The sequence below is a fragment of the Pinus tabuliformis genome, chromosome 8 (assembly GCF_031772625.1).
Source record: "Pinus tabuliformis cultivar Carrire ecotype Pingquan chromosome 8, CPIR1, whole genome shotgun sequence".
NCBI classification, from domain to species: Eukaryota; Viridiplantae; Streptophyta; class Pinopsida; order Pinales; family Pinaceae; genus Pinus; species Pinus tabuliformis.
The window spans coordinates 421710237-421726666 of record NC_142294.1 but is presented as its reverse complement, the minus strand read 5'-3'; positions in this window follow the sequence as shown (position 1 = coordinate 421726666).

Sequence of the window (16430 nt, the reverse complement as noted above, 5' to 3'; positions counted from 1 at the left end):
CCCTTGTTGCACAAGCAGATCCCTAACCTTCAGTTTCCAAAGAGAAAAATTGCTCTTTCTGGTGAATTTCTCCACCTCGAATTTTGCATTCGACATCTTGGCCATTTTTCTAGGATTTCAGTCTTCCAACTATCCCTTTCTTAAAAAAAACTTTGGTTTCCCTTTCTTTAAAAAAAAGTGAGCCCCCTTTTTAAACAAACAAATTTCTTTCTACAATTTTGAGCCTTTGCTTTTTTTTAATGGTCTGCAGTTCTTTATTTTATTTTTTTAGAGAAACCCTTCAACAAATTTTATTGAAAAAATAAAACTTGTTCTTAATGAAACCCTGCTCTTTATCAATTTTTGACAACTTTCTTTTCCACTAGTTTTTGAACCCAAACCAAATGTTCTGGGTAAACAAAAAATTGTCTGCAACAAAGATTAATTTTATTTTTTTTAAATTACCTGGATCATCCACAAGCAAGGACTCTAGCCTCACACAGGCTCTGTTCTAGCAGCAGTATTCAAAAAATAGTGGCCGGCTATGCCCTTCAGCACGATCTCTGCTCCAGCACGCAGCTCGAGCACGTAGAGGGTAGTGGCTCCTTCACAGAGCAAAGCCTCCTTCACATGGTACCTTCACGCTCTCAATTATGTAGGGACTATCCACGGAGAGACAGGCTACGTACTCCTCAACGTAGAGAAAAAACAAACACACCTTCCCAACGTAGGGCAGAGGGTTTGCACTCTGATCTTCACAGCTTGTCTTCAGAGAATATACGGCACAACAACAACTCCCCTCACACAGAGACAACAACAGCTCTGGCACACAACAGCTACATGGACAGAGAGAATACACAGCACAACAGCAGCTTCCCTCACGCAGATTGATAACACGCAGATCAGCGCTTGCCTTTACCTTCATGTAGAACGCTGGACAACAACAATTACCTTCACACACGCAGGCTCGGTTCCTCGCTGGACAATAGTGTTTACCTTCACACATGCGGGCTCTGCCTGCCTTCACGCAGAAAGGAAGTCATCCACATGTAGGCTCTGCTCTCCACGCAAGTGGATTTCTTATCTATGGCTTTGATAGCAATTTTAAGGTGGATGAGTAAAGAAACGAGGTTATATAGTTATACATTGACCAAGAAAAGAATATAACTAACAGTAAAACTGAATGCACATCATAAGAAATAACACAGGATTTACGTGGTAAAACCTTAATAGGGTGTCAAGGAAACATCCATGGGGCAAGGGATTGGATTCTCTATTCAATCACTAATGATTCTCCATACAACAGTTTGGGCATTCATTTGGTTTTATATGTGCCTCCTCAGTTACATAACCGATGATTCGGTATAAACCTAACTTGTTACATTTTACCCAAATTTACTTAATTAGTTGTCAAACTTCCAACATCCTACCCTAAACTACCTAAGTGGATGAATAAGCTGTTATGTAGAGAGGCTATGTTTAATAAATAAGGCTTATGTAGTGTACATATTGTGAAATCAATAATTGTAAAGTACTGTACATATTGTGAAATCAATAATTGTAAAGTACTGTACATATTGTGAAATCAACAATTGTAAAGGCGCTTAAATATTCCACCTACTAAAAAGTCCCTAGAAGGTTAGATAGAAACTACATAATGGAGTGGAAGAATGGTCATAGGATGTCTTGGGAATCATATAGTCATTGGAGCTATACTATTATGGAGGTTGTGAAGTAGAAAATACAAGTGAATATTATTTTCATGAATAAACAAATTGTTACTCATGGACTTATTGTTCTTCTATAGTTACTATATTTCTTTTTATACTCAAAATGTTAATATATTTTATTATTTATTTCTAGATATTCTGTTTTTTCAATAAATAATAAGACAAATACATTAGAGAAAACTTTATAAAATATTCGGATCACTTCTGTAAAAAGTATTAGTAATAAAGTATAACAAATTACTTTATTTAAGATTTCCAAAAATTATAAAATTATTTTTTAATTTAAAATAAAATAAAATTATTTAACATTTTTCTCAACAGTAGATTAGAATTACACAAACAAAAATAAAAATAGTAACCACTTCGGAAAAAAAAACAAAAAACTAATATACCATTTTTGAATAGTCACAATTCCATTGGCAACCTTGCCTTAAGCTCAAATAGATATTTCTCTAAAAGTTAAAATGTATTTACATTTACATAGATTATGGAACAAGGGCAAAGGAAGTATAATCATTGCAATACATAACTAAGGAAACCACTCTATAAATATCTGTAATTTACATTATCTCCAAGGCCAGTGGATGGAATGGAACAGTTTCACTGATTTAAAGTCTGTATGTCACTTTAACAGAAATAATAAATGTTTAGGCCCCACATAAAAATGAAATCTTATGTAAAATAAAGAAAATATCACAGCGTTCACAACATTCCATGTCTGCTACGCTTTAACAAAAATTTAGCCGTATGATTGTCGACTGAAGATATTTTCTGGAAAAGCAGGAAATTTTGGGAATGTAGGTCTAAAGAAATCCATAATAAAGGAGACAAATGGCACGTTCCGTCCAGTTTGGAAAGGCTAATGAATACAAGCGCTCCCACAAAAGTCCCCATATATAAAAACAAATTCAACCAATTCAAAATATTTCAAAATTTATATACTTCTCAAACAATATTATTGTATGATTAATTTTATGATTCATGAACATTTTTGGAAAAAATTACATTAAAAATATTTGGGCGACCCGTTTAGAACCAGTCAGCCATTGTGGTTCATCTTGAACGCAAGATGAAGAGAAAGATGTCAAGCATGTTAAATAAGAAGATAGGACAACCTAACCGCTATATTTAACTAGGGAGGGAAAATTATGATATTTATTACTTTATATATTTACTTATTATAATTATAAATCAACTAAACAGCTATATTTGACTAAGGGTGAATTAATTTGAATTGTTTAAATAATTAATAAGTAATAATTTAATGTCAGCCCGGACTAGCCACGTATGCCATGACTGGGATTCATTTAAGAACGGAGGCGATTGTTCATCTGCGCGACTTCAGACGAGTCCTTTCGGCATTTACTGCTCTTCTTGGTAGCGGGAAAATGGCGTTACAAAGCCATGGCATCTCTATCATTCTCCCGCAGTTTGGCATAAGGTTTGGGTGCTCGGAGGTTGTGTTGGCTCACTCTCTGGTTCTAAGGGAGGTTGCGAGGGGGTATTCCTGCTCTTTGAACAATTCGGGGATGTATGGCATCTCTGTCATTCTCCCGCAGTTCTGCATAAAGTTTGGGTGCTCGGAGGTTGTATTGGCTCACTCTCTGGTTCTAAGGGAGGTTGCGAGGGGGTATTCCTGCTCTTTGAACAATTCGGGGATGCAGCATGAGCGCCAAAGGATGATAAGGAGGCGCGGAAGCTCCAGAGGTCGGGTTTCGTCTCAGAGGCAAGCTCCTTCCCCCTCCTCCTCAATTGAGGTTTCTTCCGACCGCAGACGCTCCAGGGGACGGGCAGTTGGCCGAGGTAGAGCAACGGAACATCGAGAAATTATGGAATGTGGGCACTCTGCGCATCCCATGGTGAGATATCGTATTCCATGTACTCTGTCAAATTCAACTTTTTTTGCTACGGTTTCGGTGGAGCATTGCAGCGATCCTAGTGGTCAAGAAGATGCTTTACAGGCAAGCCCTCCACGGATTCATGGGTTGGCTCCAGAGGTAGACATGCAAGTTCCTGCCGTAGATATGCTGCGCCCACTCCAAGAAAGCTTCTCCCCAGATCCTGGGGCAGGCCCAAGTGAACCTGCGCAGCGAAACACTCTCCCCAAACCGGACATCCCCAAACAATTCAGATGCAAAACTGAGGAAGATCCGCACACCACTGATGATGACTAGCTTGCTCTGCAGTTCACCACAGGTCACTGAGAAAGGAATTTTTTCACTGTCTGCTTTTTCCGTTATCTTATATGTGTCAGGTCTTTGTCCTTATGTATTTCGGTCCTTATCTGTTACAGTGACGGATATCCTTATTTGTTCCAGTGTTTATGTGTTTCAGTTTCGGCTAATCATGTATGTTCAGTGTCGGTCTCATGTACTGTCGATATGGTTCAGTGTCGGTCTTATGTAATTTTGGAGATGATTATTCCTCAGCATTCTGTCATTCTCTCGACAGGAAACACAGGTTTACTGCTCTGTTGTAACACTGATGATGTAAATTTTGTCTTTTTTGTAATATAATAGATTAGTCTGACTCAGAAAAAAATAAATAAGTAATAATTTAATTTGTTTAATTAATTATTTAATTTATTAATTATCTTATTCATTCTTTATTTATCTACTAATTAATATTAATTATTTATTTATTTGATTATCGGAAATAATAATAAGGATAAATAAATAAATAAACTAAATAAAAATAAAAATAATACACTAAAAAATATTTTAATATATATATAAAAATAAAAAGAGAAGGTGTTCATCTCTAAGAAAAAAAAACAAGAAAACGTAGATCCCATTTCCCCTCCAGAGAGACTATCCTGAAAGACTCCCCTGACCCTTCTTCGCAGTCCTGAAAGATCTCCCATTTCAGCTCCCCGCCTGAAAGACTATCCTGACCCTTCTTCGCAGTCCTGCTCTTCTCCTCCCTCTCTCTGCTCCGTTTCTGTTTTAGTCGACATTCATGCTTCGGCCCTCGTTAGCTCCTCCAATCCTTCGTAACGCTCGTCTTGTCTGCCCCGCTGCAGCCCGCTTTCTTATGCTCCATCTCTACCGGGTTCCGTGAAACCCCTCTCGCCCTTCCTCCCACGCAGGAAGTTCGACCTTCAGCATAGTTCATCCACGCTGGTTTCCCTTCGCAGCAGTCCTCTGTCATGTCTGACCGGTCCTTTGACTCCCCCGATCCCTCTTCTTCCAGTCATTCCTCTTTTTCCAGTCATCGAGCCCTCTCTTGTCCATGCGATATTAACCACCGTATTTATTTTAATATTGATAACTGTTATAATAATAATAATACCATCATATATGATTATTATAAATATACCATCATATATGATAATAATCTTATATCTTTTAGTAAAGAAATTAATCTTAATATTAATAATAGTACTAATGATAATATTTTTAGCTTTATAGATATTGGTAAAGAAGATGATATAAAGAGATAATAATGATAATAGATCAGTCATAGTAAGGAATTTACTGAATCTTGCTATAATAATAAGAGAAGGCTTAGGTATATTAAGAATAATAAAAGTAAGAAAGATAATCATAAAGATAATAATAATAATAATAATGTTTATCTTATAAATAATAATATAAATCATTTTAATAACAAAAGTTTTAAGTAGATAATTTATCTAGTTTTTCTTTTCCTTCTCTCGTCGTTAGATTTTTGGAGAAGGGATTAAATTTTTCCCTTGCTCCAAGAAAATTCCTGTGGCTGATATTATGTGTAATGTCGAATATGGGATTAAGGACTTATCGGATAATATTAAAGATACTATTTGGCAAGACTGTGTTGTTATCCTTAGGAAAGCAAAGCCCCCTAAGCATAACATTAATAAGGAGGAGTTCGAAGCCCTAAAATCATTGAATAAGAACCCACACATCATCGTTTTAAAGGCAGACAAAGGTGGGGTTGCTGCCATCCTTGATAAGGAAGATTATCGGAAGAAGATGCTGGATCACCTAATCAACAACAAAATCTACAGAAAGCTTGACAAGGATCCCTTGAAAAATATTTCTAGCGCGGTTTCTCTCGCTATTAAATCTAGTAGCATTGTTGGCTCCTTTAGCCATAAGCTTATTGAGAGTAACCCTATCGCTCCCACGATCTATGGGCTCCCTAAAATTCACAAAGAAGGGACCCCCCTTAGACCCATTGTCAACACCATAGGTGGGCCTACCTATCTTTTAGCTAAATATTTATCCACGAAGTTCAAGCCCCTGGTAGGTCAGAGGATGTCCTTTGTCAACAACTCTGCGTCATTTGTTAGTGAATTACAAGATATGAAATTTGATTTCAGAGACAGTCTTGTCAGTTTTGATGTTGTTTCCCTGTACACTAACATCCCCATCAAGGAAGCCCTTGATGTCATCTTTTGCGTTACTAGTCTCAACACTGCTAGATTAGTTGAGATTTGCCTTACATCTACTTTTTTCTGTTTTGAAGGTGAGTTCTGTGAACAAACCTGTCCCCTACTATTGCTAACTTTTTCATGGAAGACTTTGAATCCAAAGCCTTATCCTCAGCTGCTTTTAAACCTAAACTTTGGAAAAGATTTGTTGATGACACCTACTCCATTTGGCGGCATGAGCCTAATAAGTTAGATAGTTTTTTCGAACATCTTAATAATTAGTCTAACTCCATAAGGTTCACCATGGAGCATGAAGTTGTTGGTTGCCTTCCTTTCCTTGATGTTCTCATTTCTAGAAAGGCCGATGGATCTTTCTCCCATCAGGATTATCGAAAAAAGACTCATATTAAGCAAGTATCTTCATGCGAGTTCCCATCATTTTCCTGGTCAAAATGTAGGTGTTCTCAGCATGTTAGCCACTTGTGCTATAAGGATTTCAGATGAAGACCGCCTTTCTAAAGAAAAGTCCCATCTCTTTAATGTTTTCTTCTAGAATGGTTATAGTAGGCAACAGGGTGTTAAATCTTTCCTCATAGCTGGTAAGGGTCCTAATGTTAAGACTGACACAATTCATCGACGTTCAGGAGTTCAACTGCCCTTCATCCAAGGGAAGACTAACAGGATTGTGAGAATCCTAAAGAAACATAATGTTCCCTCAACCTTTAGACCCCTCAACACCATTAGAAGCTCCATAAATTTAGTTAAAGAACAAGTGAACCCTATGGATTTGAAAGATGTTATGTCATCCCGTGTTTGTGTGGGACCTCATATATTGGTGAAACGGGTCAGTCTATTAACCAAAGGATTAAGGAACATGTTGCTGATATCAAACATGGAGGATGAAATCTTCTGCTTTAGTAGAACATGCAGTGAAGACCAAGCATCATATATGCATTGAGGAGGCTAAGGTCGTCACACAAATCTCTTATTTTCATCATCGCAAGTTTAGGGAGGCCATTGTAATTGAGCGGTCTTCTAATAATATTAATAAGGGTGATGGATGGAAAATTAGTAGCTATTGGATTCCCGCCCTCTCTTCTTAGTCTTTCTCCTCTCTTTCTGAGCTTTTTATCCCTTTTTTTGTTTGCTCCATACTATATTCCCCTTTTTATGCTTCCTTTTATTGATTTCTATTAGAGAAGATGTATTCCCCTTTTTATGCTTCCTTTTATTGATTTCTATTACAGAAGATTACCTGCTCTGTTTATTTATTTTATTAATTTTAGTAATATTATGTATTCATGATCTGTAATTATTTAATACTATTTTATTATCACTATAAGCATTATTATTATTATTCATTTATTTTATTTTTTTCTTGTTATATTTTTTTTTATTTATTCATTATTTTATTTTATTTTTTTTCCCGAGAAAAAAATTGAACTTTTCATTGCAAGACAAAAAGTTACATTGTATATGTTGTAAGCATTCAGGTGACTGTATGATTTTTAGTCATAGAGTTGTTGAGATTTTGCAAGAGGGGTACCCCCTCCTACCATCTCGAAATTCTAATTCTGGTTCACTGATCAGTTATGTGATCGAGGACTCCTTGAAATGGAGAAACCCCAGCTGAAAGATCTGTTCCGATGCATCTTGACCAAAAGATAAAAAACAACCAAATAATAATGTTTCCAGTTTTTAGAGTTTTCTGCTTTGGCTAATTCGTTCCCGGGTCTCCTCAAAAGAGAAAACAAACCAAACAAGAATGAGCAAGCTATGTATTTTTTAGTTTTTGAGAGGTTTTATGAATGTCTGTAACATCTATTCTGAACTAACGAAACAAAACAAAGCAATAGAAAAAACAACAAGGTGCCAGCCCTGGCTGTGGCTTCAAAGTGGAAAATTTTGTGCATATGGTGGATGGTCCGACACACAGATCTCATCCATCTCTTTATCTTCTATTCTCCAATTGTCCATATTTTGTTGTAGACCCTCTTTAGAAAGCTGGTCTATAGTATCATTGTGTTCCCTGTATATATGACATAGAGAGATGATGTTAAAATGAGATTTTAAGTGCATGGTTTCCTGTAGAAGTGATGATAACATGTAATTCTGACATTTGTTTGATCCATTCAACCATTTGACAATGTTCAGTGAGTCCCCGAAGATCTGAATCATGGATATGTCGAGATGAATGAGCCATCAAAGGAGGAGTTTTAAGGCTGTCAACTCGGCAAAATTGTTGGTTCCATTCCCTAAGCCTACTGAGGCTTTGAGGCTTCTTTGGGGGTTTAAGTGGATGATCAACCCTGCTCCGCATTTATTTTCATGGCTGGAGGCCCCATCAAAGTATGCCCATGGAATCCCTTCCCTGATGTTCTCTTCTATGTTCGATCGGGGAAGCTCCCCATGGGTGGGTTCAGGGATACTTTTGAATATAAACACACTTCCAATAGCTATGCTTTCCACCGATGGGGAATGGTCTTGAAAGATGATTTTGTTTATTGCAATCCATAATCCCCAGGAGATGATAAGGGGCAGGTTCCTTGGGTTCCCTTCAGGATTTTGGGTCCACCATGATTTCCAGGTTGTTGCTATCAACTGTCCATTCCATACAACCCTTTTGTGTATCAGGTCCCCTACTAATTACCAAACTACTTTGTAGAAGGAGTAGTCATAAAGAGGTGTGAAATTGTTTCAGAGGCTGCTTTGCAAAGGGTGCATCGTCTTGGTCCTAATTTGAATCTTTTCTGGGTGATTTCCCAGGTAGGAACCTTCTCATTTAGGATTCACCGAAAGAGAATTCGGGCTTTTGTCGAGCATTGCAGTTTCCAGATTGAGGCTACCACCAGTCCTGGATCCCCCAGCCTTTTCTTTGTTATTAAGAATTTGTATCTTTGTTTTGGGGATAATTTCCCTGACTCTGCATGGGCCCAAACTAGTTGGTCTATCCTGTCTCTTAGTTTCACATTTGATCGAGACAGCTCTGAACTGAACGTATTCCATTCCCTTGTCCATTGGGGGGTAAGATTTAGGTCCAAGCCTGAGAGCCATGCTTGGCCCCATATGGAGGAATGCCCATGTTTCTCTATTTGGCTAAGGTTATTTATGCCTCTATAGTTGAGGGTGGATGGTGAGTTCCTGAGATAATCTGAAATCTTCATTGCATCCTTCCCAAGGGTCCTTCCCTAGGCAGACATGTTTGCCATTTCCTACCTGTCAGGCTAGGCCCTATTCTATGATCTTAAAGACTTCCAAAGTTGCTTTCCATACCACTGATGCCTTACCTTTCTTTTTGGATGGGCTTCTGATCCAGTCTTCTAACAGTATTGGGTCGATATATTTCCTTTTAACCACTGTAGTCCAGAGGTTCTCCGACTTGATGAGCCTCCATCTTAACTTTGCTGCAAGCACTGATCTGAATTATGTTTGGTCTTTGATACCCCATCCTCCCCATACCTTTGACCTTGCCACTTTCTCCGAGGCCACCCATGGGAGTATCGAATCTTCCATTGAACCTACCCATTAGAATTTGCTGCAGACTCTTCTGATTTTTTCCAAAATGCCTTTCGGGACCCACGTTAGTGCAACCTAGTAGACTGGGATAACCAGAAGGACTGATTTGATCAGAGTCAGTCTGCCAGCCCTAGATAGCCATTTGAAGCTCCAGTGGGTGACTCTTGATTCTATTTTTGCTATTAGCCAATGCCAATCCTGCTTCCTATACGAGCAGGGTTTTAGATAAAACCCAAGATATTTGAAGCAATCTTGGAGCTTCTAATCCTTAAAGGGCAAGTCCTCTTTGATTTGGGCCACTTCGAGCCTGTTGAATCCTTCCAACAGAAGTTGAGATTTAGCACTATTTATTTGAAGGCCTGTTGCTTTTAAGAATAGCTTTAGTAGCCTTTTTAGTTCCAGAGTTTCAGATCTTCTTCCTGTAGAGAAGAGCAAGATGTCATCCACGAATAGGAGATGGGTTATTTTTAGGTTGGTTGCCACTTCCAGTCCTTGAATATTGCCTTTACAATGGGCATCGATGAAGTCCTCTTTGACTTTCTAAAAAAGAGGTGGTTTCTCTATTAATGAGAATAGCAAAGTTTACATTGGTTAAGCATCCCATTACCAAGTTTATGAATTCTATATGGAATCCCAGGTGCACTAGAAGCATTTGAATGTACATCCAACTAACCCTCTCGAATGCTTTAGATAAGTCAATTTTCACTACTACTCCTTTGATTTCTTTCTGGATGATATTGTGGATGGTTTCCTGGTCTACTCCAATTGCTTCATGGATCTGCCTTCCATTCAGAAAGCCGAAATGTTCCCTTGGCATGTGCCTGGATAATATTGGTTTAACCCAAATGGCTATCACCTTTGCTATTATTTAATAGATACAGTTACAGATGGAGATCAGTCGGAAGTCCTTAAAGGAGGAGGGTTCTTCTTTTTTCGGAATGAGGGCTATGAAGGTTGAGTTGAAGGGCGGGTAAATTACTCCTTTTCTTCTAGATTCCTCAACCACTTTAGTTAGATCTTGCCCTAACTGCTCGAAGAAATGCTGGAATAGCTCCATTGTCCAGCTATCTAGGCCAGGACTCTTGTATTTAGGCATTGCTTTTACAATTCCTTCCACCTCCCCCCCGGTGACTTCTCCCATCAATACCCGCGAGTCCTCTTCTTCCACATAACGAGGGAAGGTCTGGGCAGTCTAGATCACTTCTGCCAAGGAGATTTCACCTTAGTTAGAGAAAAGGTTCTGGAAGTGTCTTATGCCCATCTGGGAGAGATCCTGGAAGGAGTGGGCCTCACTGCCTCCTTCTTCTTTTAGATGCCAGATGGTGTTTATGTTCATCCTTCCTCTAGCATAGTTCTGGAAAAATTTAGTATTTTCATCACTTGCCTTTAGCCAAATGGCTTTGCTTTTCAATCGCCATTGCTCTTCCCTTATCAAGAGGATTTTATTCCTTTTACCTTCCTGTTGCATGATTATTATTTTTTTCCCCTGAGTTTCATATCCATCAGCTTCAGGGATTTCAAGCAAGTGGTGATTCCTTTCTATTTGGATGATTTCCTCATCTTCTTTCATCTCCTTTCCCTTGGCTTAGTTCACTGTGGTTTTTTCAAGGCGGTTTAGGTTCTCCATAAAGTGGTAAGCTTTGTTGTCCAACTCAATGGAGTTGGCTGAGCTACAAGTGAATTTAAAGAAGGAATTGAAAGAGTCTTCTTGAAGCCAAGCAGGGTTAAATTTGAAGGGGGCAGCTAGTTTTTTGGGGGGCTTGGATAGTTTAAGCAAGATAGGCATATGATTTGAATTCCCACCTTCCCCAACCCACTGGTGGATGATTGGTATTTTGGCAGCAGTTTCCTCCTGGAGGAGGAATCGGTCTAGTCCTTTTGCTACACGACCTTCCCTTGCTCTTCTATTTCTCCAGGTAGGTCTATTCTTCAATAAGTTAATGTCAAGTAATTTGTTGTCTCTAAAAGGGTTGGTGAAGAAGTTTGATAATTGATCTGGCTTGGCCAAGGGACCCCAAGTTTTAGAAGAGCCTATGGAGAAGGTTAAGTCTCCACCGATGACCAGATTGGGGCTATTCATAGAATACTTGGAGGGCAGGGTCTTCCAAAAGTGGGCTCTTCCCTGGCAGGGTCGATAAATGTTTAGTATTGGTAGAGAGGTATAGAGTTCTTGGGAGTATACCTCTGTCCCAATCACCTGATCCATCCCCCAGGAATTTAGACCTTTGAACTTCTCTTGCTTGTAGGCCAAGGCTATGATGCTTAACTGCAATATGATTCGGTCACTACGACATGTAACCACCGAGGAGAGACAACAGCTAGTAGAGAGCACCTCAACCGACGAAGGGCAACTCGTCCAGCATGGCATGGTGGACACAACACAAGAACAACTTGATGGGCCGAAAAACGAGTTGTGTGTACCAGGGGGGCTGCAGAAGGCAAGATCTCGGAAGCGGTTCAAGGTACACGTTGGAGGAATAGTTGGTCATTAACGATGAAGGGTCTGAATGCATATTAGGTGACCATCAACCCAACTAGATCTGCGCAGAATGAAGGTTCGCACTACCAGATAGGGAAGTCTCTTGGATACAGCTCACTGTATTAGTGACAATATCCACGATATAATTCAGCAGCTCCGAGTAGCCATTTGGCACGGTAAGGTGTAGCTGGGTAAGTTAGAAGAAATAAGGGATAGACTCTACACACAAAGTGCGAAGCTAGATAAATCTATTGCCAAATTGCAGTTAGTAGCCGCCGACATGGGTCACGCAAAGGAGCGAACAAAGGAACCAGGCAGGGATGGCTCTCCTACCTTGCTATAAGCAGTGGCCCTGCTAGCATGGTTGCGCTGGCACCTGAAAGGACAAGATCTCACACACTGCAACCCGTTAGCAGAATCAAGGGAATGCAGAAGGTGCTTGCAGCCTGGACTAGCCGAGAAATGGAAGATCCACATGAGGGGTTTGCCCACCTGACTATCTGTAGGAAGTCCAGTCCCAGTGCTCCCCACAGTTGAAAGAGGGTGCGAGACTATAAACCAGGCTACTGGAAAGTTGCATGATATGACCTCAACATACATACAAAAATCGCATTTGTGATCCTGGGGTTTCACAGCCGCGAAGGAAAGGTGGAAAGCGACCGTTGCAGGTATTTTTCATGATATGATGACCCATTTAAAGCACCATGGAGTGGACGATGGGAAATTAAGGTAGAATAATAACCACCAAAATCGCATTGATAAGCTGTCGCAAGGGCAAGTAGCCAATCATAAATTCCGAATCTTAGATAATCATAGTAAGGATCACACCACCACATCTTACCGTCTTACCAGAAAGCCACTGTGGCTTAAGAGCAAGTGCAAGATGAGTGACGAGTAAGTCAAATAAAGTCTGTGGTTTAAGGCATTACCGAAGCACTACCAGGAAGAAATCCTCAAAGCACACAATCATATCACCAATAACCCACAGTAAGCGTCACTTCAAACAGTCGAGCTCCCGAAATCACCTCGGACGCTGAGGACCTGGAAGGACTCTTAGATCCTAGAATCAGTAATGAGGTCGCCATGACACTTGTACTTTGGCAAGTTCACAATGGAGGAAAAAGGTAAATATGTTACCATTGACAGCGATACAGAAGTTGAAAACTCTCCCACATATGTCGAAGAAGTCAACGATGAGGACGATCCTATACAGCTGGTATGATGACCCAAGTATGTGCCTCCAAGCAAGGGGAAGGCGAAAGTACCTGCAAACCTATATGAAGTTGACACTATCATCGCTACCCCAGCTCTACCAAAAGAAGTCCCAGTAGAAAAATCGTGGTTGGTCGTGTGGTGGTACTGAAATTCGAAGATTGGGATCTCATGGATATAGCAAAATTTCTCCACCTGGCGATGGATGCACTGATGGAGCAGACTGTAGAAGGAATGGTGACAATTCTCCAGCCCAAGGAGTGGTTACGAAACGTGGAGCAAGCTGGGTTACTCCATCTCTTATCGATTCCCCACTTCCTCCAGCCCCCGATAACCATGTTTGTTATAAAGCAGTTGCTCTGTCTAATTCATGAGGAAATATTATGGGTCAATAAACCCGTCAGTATCACACCTGAACTTTTTCATCGAGTTTCGCACCTTCCCTGCAATGGGAGAGATCCTCAAGTAATTACTGATAGAAGTAACGATATCGCGATGATAGAATGATTAAAAAAGAAGTATAATCTTACAAAGGGGAAGTGGGGGTACGCCATTGATAGTAACTTAGATAAAGCAGTTTGCATCGCCAATCAATTTCTGGCAGGGAAAGTAATGAGGAAGTGTTGTGGCACTGAGGTCCCAGTAGTCGTTATTGCACCAGTTGAAGAATGCGCCACCGGCGTACGATTCAATTGGCCCTAGTTTCTCTGTGAAGAATTTTTGACAAACTGTCGCGAAGCGCAAGAGGAGGGAAAATCTTTCCATTATGCATGGCTGCTCTTGTCCATCATGCTGGTTGCCACCGAACTACTCGAAGAGAGCCAGTTTCCTGTCTTCGACTCAGAATGGTCGGAAGCCACTCGATATGCTTCCCCTTGGTTGACAAGGGATGTGGGATGAATTCAAAATATCAAAATCTTTTGGGTACTGATGGATGCCAATGTGCATCAACGGATTAATTTCTTACCCCGCCTATCCAATGGGATCGATGAAAGCATGAAGCATATTGTTGAATTTAAGGTAGACATGCATCGTCTCTACATTAGGGTGCGTAAGGACCTGGCCCAGGCATGGACATTACTCCGATTTATTTCTATTGACGTTGTTATCGACGGGATTGTGGATAATTGGCCACTGGCATGGCATAGACCAGCGAGGGTAGAGCACAACGAGGCTGCTATCAGGTAGTAAAAGGAGGAATCTAAGCATGCCGTGTAGCAAAATCGCAATGAACAGTTCACGTAGAAGTTAAGGCAGCACAGGAGGCGGCTCGAGCGCCAGTAGGAAAGACACCACAAGGAGGGGCAATGTTAACAATAGACAAGAATAGTCAGAAGGTAACCCCTAACATGGTCGTAGATGAACCACAATAATAGGCGCGGATTCACCCCTGAAGCAGTCAATGCCATTAGAGCGGCCGAAGCCACGGATGAAGGAAAAGGCATCTAAAATGAACAGCGGAGTGACCATGCTATCCGAAGGTTACTTAACTGACATCAAGAACACTGTTCGAGATGCCACTCAGGAGGTAGTTGATGAGGCCATGTTAGAGCAGCAGATTGTGTTGGGGGAACTCCGCACACAACTACACGAACTGGGATCAAGAATCGCACAGGTAGGCACCAGTGCTACTCCAGGGGTTTCCAGTATGGTAGCTACAGAACCATTGTTAAAAGCCCAAATGGCTCATTCTATCCCAATTCGAACAGGAGCATTGATTACCACCCAAACAGAGGACCGAGCTGTGCTAGAATGACTTATAGGACTAGGACTGAACATGGCTACTCTACCACACGAAAGTTTGCAACAACTACACGACAGCACCACAATTGAACTCTCCACCAGGGCCAGCTGCACTGACCAAGTACTCCAAGAGCAGAAAATTAATATTGAATAGCTGCGACTCCAACACGACGAAGTAGTCACATAAAAGCAGCAGATGGAGAAGGTAGTAGCGAAAGCTTATTCGAGTGCCCAAGAGTTAGAAATTGTGGTAGACTTATCCATTGAGACACAGATCCGTACACTGGCTACTGGGTTATGACGATAAAGGAGGGGGCCGCGTGGATCCAGCTAGAGCTCAGCACGCAGATCGCAGACTTAAGACTACAGGTTCCACAATCAACACCACCAGAGATCCTAGAGCAACGTATGAACATTATTACTATGGGGCAGGCGATGCTCACATAGTCAATGGTGGAATGTACCGAGCTACTAACTCAGTTGATTGTTACGATCACTGCCCTTCAGCAAGATCCAACACTTCGTTGATTGGAATCCGAGGCCCAAGAGCTCCAACAAGCTTACAATCAGCTCAAAGGGACTATGCAGACCATTTCTATCATGCATCACTTGGCTAAGATGAGGGAGGTGCAGGACATGAAAATCCAAGATGGTGCCGCTAGACAAAAGGAAGCAGTGGTTAAACCCTGTCTCCAGCTGTGGCTGGACGAGGCATTTACGGTTTCAACTACCATGGAGCACAAGGGTGCCCATATGCAGGTTGAGTATGCCATTATAGGGACAGCCGAGACAGGGACTGAGGTGTTAGCAAAACATGTGGAATAGATGCAGCGCATGATGGAAGAGTTTGCTACTAGCACAAGCGACGCACAGAAGCTATTGGCTGATCTCCCTACAAAGATGGATGCACCAGCGGAGTGACTCGGGACGAGTTACGATGATTGTGTTTGGGGACTATTGGGTAGCAGAAGCGCCACGCAATAGGTAAGGGGTGCGAAGCCCGAAATTTTGGGTAAAAGCAGGGTAAAGGCTACGTGAGATGTGTGAAGCGTGATTTGTAATAAGTCAAAGTCAAAAGGGTAGTCTGCCCAAAAATAATGTAAATAAATGTAAGCTGAGTCGGCCTGCCTATGGCTCGTGGTCCATGGAAAGGTATAAATAGAGCGAGGCTCTATGGGTAGAGTAGCTAAGTTTTTGGTATGATTTTGAGATCTGAAATGTAATGGGTGTCTGAGAAGAGCATTCTGAGAGCATCTACATGTCTGAGTTGGGGGTTTGGAGTAGAGGATAGAAGCTCTGCAGTTGTGTGCCCAGAGGCTTGGAAGAGTCCGCAGCTGTGTGCGCGGACCCCTGTAGCTGAGTGCGCAGGACAGATCTGGATGTAAGGGTGATAAGTGGAAATAAAGATAAGTTTCTT